Here is a 6000-nt window from a genome sequence, read left to right as displayed (position 1 = left end):
TTGTTGCAGAGTCATTGGTACGACTGGCTAGGACACCTGGACAACTCCATGGGTCCCAACTGGGACTTCTACCTAAATCTACTGGACATGTTGGGCATCATCATGCATTTCCGCAGACCTCAACACTAGCACTCACCACAATCTGTGATGTTTACATTTGTATGATTGTTGCAGAGTCATTGGTACGACTGGCTAGGACACCTGGACAACTCCATGGGTCCCAACTGGGACTTCTACCTAAATCTACTGGACATGTTGGGCATCATCATGCATTTCCGCAGACCTCAACACTAGCACTCACCACAATCTGTGATGTTTACATTTGTATGATTGTTGCAGAGTCATTGGTACAACTGGCTAGGACACCTGGACAACTCCATGGGTCCCAACTGGGACTTCTACCTAAATCTACTGGACATGTTGGGCATCATCATGCATTTCCGCAGACCTCAACACTAGCACTCACCACAATCTGTGATGTTTACATTTGTATGATTGTTGCAGAGTCATTGGTACGACTGGCTAGGACACCTGGACAACTCCATGGGTCCCAACTGGGACTTCTACCTAAATCTACTGGACATGTTGGGCATCATCATGCATTTCCGCAGACCTCAACACTAGCACTCACCACAATCTGTGATGTTTACATTTGTATGATTGTTGCAGAGTCATTGGTACGACTGGCTAGGACACCTGGACAACTCCATGGGTCCCAACTGGGACTTCTACCTAAATCTACTGGACATGTTGGGCATCATCATGCATTTCCGCAGACCTCAACACTAGCACTCACCACAATCTGTGATGTTTACATTTGTATGATTGTTGCAGAGTCATTGGTACAACTGGCTAGGACACCTGGACAACTCCATGGGTCCCAACTGGGACTTCTACCTAAATCTACTGGACATGTTGGGCATCATCATGCATTTCCGCAGACCTCAACACTAGCACTCACCACAATCTGTGATGTTTACATTTGTATGATTGTTGCAGAGTCATTGGTACGACTGGCTAGGACTCCTGGACCTAGACAACTCCCTGGGTCCCAACTGGGACTTCTACCTACTGACTGCTCTACTGGGCATGTTGGGCATCATCATGTATTTCCGCAGACCTCAACACTAGCACTCACCACAATCTGTGATGTTTACATTCATAAAAAGACGTGTTACTCTTTAAACACTTATAAAAGTGAGTGGATTAATATGAGTGTGCTCATATTTACACAAAAAATATCAGAGGCTTGGCTCCACAGTGTGATTGGTTTTTATAAAACAGGGATTACAAGTTGTTATCAGTAATGTTTGTAATAGATTACTGTGACTGCTTTGTTGTAAAAAACATTTTTTACATCAACATGTATAATTTTTCAAATGTAAAGTTAAACAACAATAACATTTCATTCTCAAGTTGTATAGAGATTTCAAGTTTTGTCTTTAATTAATATCAAAACTTTTTTAGTATCAGGTTAACACATTTCAGGCATAATTTTTTTACATATCTAGGCCTATGTAAATTATTATTGTAATCAATCACCAACATATATATTTTTTTGTTTTATTGCATCTAAATGTCATTTTATTAGTCCATGGTTTTGAAGAAAACTAAAGTTTTGTTGAAGAAAAAATTATTTTGTTATAATTTTGTAAATTTTGAGATTACTTTTATTAATGAGTTTACAGTTTTTTAAGTACCGTTAGTGAAATTTGTGTAATTTTATCAATGTCAACGTCAAGTACAATGTTTCCATGCCATGTAGCCAATGTTATGATTTGGTGTGTGGAACATGGTGTACTTGACATTGTGCACACATTTGTCGTCAACATGTGTAACTGTGTGGTGTGGTGTGGTGTCAGCGGGTTAGTCACTCATAATACGGGTTTCAGTGACAACGTTTGCTTTATCAATAATTTTCTTCTAAAATTATTGAAAAAGTTTGTTTCCAAATCCAACCAGTCTTAATTCGTAGCTCTGTTAACTATAATGACTGATAATAAGCTGTTGTTTTATTTTAAGCACGGTGGGGTTTTTGTAAATAGTTTCCTGTTAATGTGTATGTAAATAAAAATGTCTAAACGTGATAAATTATAAAGATTATTTAATATAAAAAAATTGTAAGATTTTTTCCCTAAATATTGTTTTTTTAGTTTTAACTGCAATTTCCTTTTCCTTCCATGTACCTAGTGAATGTTTCTCTTTGCAAACATTCTTTGTTATAGCTTATGACTATAAGAGCCCTTGATTTCTACTTATTGCTGTTGTTATAGATAGATTTAGAAATATAATGTGGGAGATTATATTTTCGTAGGTGCATTATTGGAACAATTGGTACCTGCCACCTGCTGTTCCTACCCAGGTGTAATATTAATGTTATAGTACCGGTGTTTATAAATAAATATCAGGGTTTCAAGTGTTTCAACGCTTTAAATTTTCATACTACAGTATTAAACTTACTGCTATAAATAACACAACAAATGAAAAAGCAACTAAAAGGGTTTAATTCTTCCAACAACACATGATATCTAACCTTTTTAACTACTTATTATCTCTGTTCCTACTGTCTTTCCAACAACAATAAATTATCAAAACGTGTGGTTTCAGGTTATAAAATATTCCTTGGGTAATAAATAATTGCAGTCTGTTAGTGGTTTTTACATTGATGAATATTATAAATTAATGTCAATGTACATAAGGAGAAGACATTTTTTCTATTTGGCGAAAGGTGAAAATCACGAATGAAAAACATGTTTGTCTGTGTTAATATGGTGAATATCACCTTTCCCTCAGTAAAGGAAAGGTAAAAAGAAGCAATGTGCCTGTCTGATGTGCAACTCGAAACGAATAACAAATAAACAATGAACCCATCCTGACCATGTTCATAGTGTATGTTCTCACAACAAGCTCCTCCATAGACTGATTAATTCATGAGGCGCTCACCAGAGATGATTCAGAGGAAACTTAAACTCTAGATTGCACTACTGTTTCTGGCTGGGAACCTAATGTCTTAGACTTGTCAGCCTTTGATTAGACTTAACCCTTAGAGGTTGAACTTTTTTTTATTTTTTGGCAAGTTAAGGTCACTATTCAAGCAGTCGGGGAAAATGGCACACGTAGACTAATACTCGGCATTTAACCGCAAAGATATACTTTTTTAATTTATAGGTCGCCATTTTTGAGCATTTGGGAAGATGGCGGGCGGCGACCTATTCTCGCCATTCGACCGCAAAGAGTTAAATATTACTTGTTATCAATATTTCAACATGGTTAATCCAGTTCCACTGTACTGTTGGTAGGATATTGTTGGTTTAACTTGGTAGTTCTATGCTTGATTTATAAATTGCAGAACTTTTGAGACACAGTTTTCAGCTGTTTAGGTAGAATTATGCTAAAGTTTTTAATAGAAGAAGTTTTAAGTGAATGTTATCTTGTTTTATTACGTTGGTTATTATTCTATGTATCAGGCTTAGAGGGTGCACATAGGATTACAATTTTCACAATCACATTCTGATATCAAAGGTTATCTGACATCAACAAAGTTGACATGGGCCTAAATGCAACCTTTGCCAATAAAGTATGAGCCTGTCATGATGCTCAAAGGTCATCGCTCTCAGACTGTCATGTCAAAGTAGTCTGACACAACATAAAGAATGTACCAATGTTGCTTCTCTTTGTTCTGGCCAGTGCAATGTGTCTGATGTACAATGGTATCTTATTACTTGCAATGCTAAATCCAGGTACTATTCAATCTTTCAATACTAATCATTGGTGCCCTTTTACTAAGTAAATCAATGATTGCTCATTCCAGACATAATTTTATAAGTTTGTGTATTTCCCACAGGAGTATTAGACTACAGTATAATACTTTTCATGAAATTTAAACTCCAAGCTATGTTTATTTACCCTTCGTGATAAACAGTAAATTATATTTTGATATTAATGTCTTGTCCTAAAAATCCATAAACCGAATACTTATTCACATGTCATTTCCATTTCATTGGACCACCATTAGCATAATATCTTTTATAATATAACTTAAAAAGATGTTCTACCATCTTTTTTTACTCACTTGAATTTCAATTTGACTTTCTCTATATATGTCACAGCAGGAGTCAGGCAATTAAAAATATGAGTAACACAATGGATTTAACCTACTGGTATTTTCCCTAGAATTTCATTCTGATAAAAACTTAAAGCTGTGAGTTTATGTAATTGCTGTAATAGTACCAAAACCTCTAATACAAAGGCATCCTTGATGTCCCGGCCTACCGAGACAGATGTAGACGCTAATTCATGTGGAGCGTCTGTGCAATGCTAATCTTCACAACGTTTGTTATTAAGACTATGCCAACTATGCCAATAGGCCGGCAAGTGGGGAATTGCCACATTGTTAGGTGCGGCCTGGTATTAGAGTAGGCTAATGGTTAAGGTTGTACTGTGTTGCACATTGCCTAGTCTAAGGGTTTAATTTTAATCATACAAAGCCAAGGGTATAATTGTTGATATGTATGTTTATTACATGATCCTCATCTTCAATCCGTCTATTTCAAAGTTAAATCTGTGCCCAACTACTTAATGTGATTGTTAAAATATTTAAATTTTGCCAAACTGTTGTAAGTTAAATGAAGGAGTTCTACATATTTTTCAAATTTGATGACCAGAACGCACTATTTATAATGATCAAACCAGACTCAAGTGGATTCAAGTAACTCTTACCCCATGCTCAATGCTATGGTTGACGTGCCAGGACCCTGAGTCTAATCTCCCATTTAACTCATACCTCCAACGGATTTCTTTTCAAAATAAATAGATACATTTATCTTAATCTTGGGCTGTTTGCCGTTGTATATTGCGTGTTAGATCTGCCGAGTGTAGAGGATGCTGATGACTCATACGCTCATCTGAGACTGTCTGCAGCCATCAATGACCTAATGATAGCTCTCTCTACGAGACAAGTAGTCTTGGTCATTGACTACACTGTGGGTCTGTGTTTGCCGTAGGATATTGTGTGTTAGATTTGCAGAGTGTAGAGGATGCTGATGACTCATCTGAGACTGTCTGCAGCCATCAATGACCTAATGATAGCTCTCCCTACGAGACAAGTAGTCTTGGTCATTGACTACACTGTGGGTCTGTGTTTGCCGTAGGATATTGTGTGTTAGATCTGCCGAGTGTAGAGGACGCTGATGACTCATACTCTCATCTGAGACTGTCTGCAGCCATCAATGACCTAATGATAGCTCTCCCTACGAGACAAGTAGTCTTGGTCATTGACTACACTGTGGGTCTGTGTTTGCCGTAGGATATTGTGTGTTAGATTTGCCGAGTGTAGAGGATGCTGATGACTCATCTGAGACTGTCTGCAGCCATCAATGACCTAATGATAGCTCTCCCTACGAGACAAGTAGTCTTGGTCATTGACTACACTGTGGGTCTGTGTTTGCCGTAGGATATTGCGTGTTAGATCTGCCGAGTGTAGAGGACGCTGATGACTCATACGCTCATCTGAGACTGTCTGCAGCCATCAATGAACCTAATGATAGCTCTCCCTACGAGACAAGTAGTCTTGGTCATTGACTACACTGTGGGTCTGTGTTTGCCGTAGGATATTGTGTGTTAGATTTGCCGAGTGTAGAAGATGCTGATGACTCATCTGAGACTGTCTGCAGCCATCAATGACCTAATGATAGCTCTCCCTACGAGACAAGTAGTCTTGGTCATTGTCTACACTGTGGGTCTGTGTTTGCCGTAGGATATTGTGTGTTAGATTTGCCGAGTGTAGAGGATGCTGATGACTCATCTGAGACTGTCTGCAGCCATCAATGACCTAATGATAGCTCTCCCTACGAGACAAGTAGTCTTGGTCATTGACTACACTGTGGGTCTGTGTTTGCCGTAGGATATTGCGTGTTAGATCTGCCGAGTGTAGAGGACGCTGATGACTCATACGCTCATCTGAGACTGTCTGCAGCCATCAATGAACCTAATGATAGCTCT

Source organism: Macrosteles quadrilineatus, unplaced genomic scaffold, assembly GCF_028750875.1.
Source record: "Macrosteles quadrilineatus isolate MER2022 unplaced genomic scaffold, UCM_ALF_1.0 Scaffold_1__1_contigs__length_201487025, whole genome shotgun sequence".
NCBI classification, from domain to species: Eukaryota; Metazoa; Arthropoda; class Insecta; order Hemiptera; family Cicadellidae; genus Macrosteles; species Macrosteles quadrilineatus.
The sequence above is the reverse complement of the archived record's forward strand: the minus strand, read 5'-3'. Positions refer to the sequence as shown.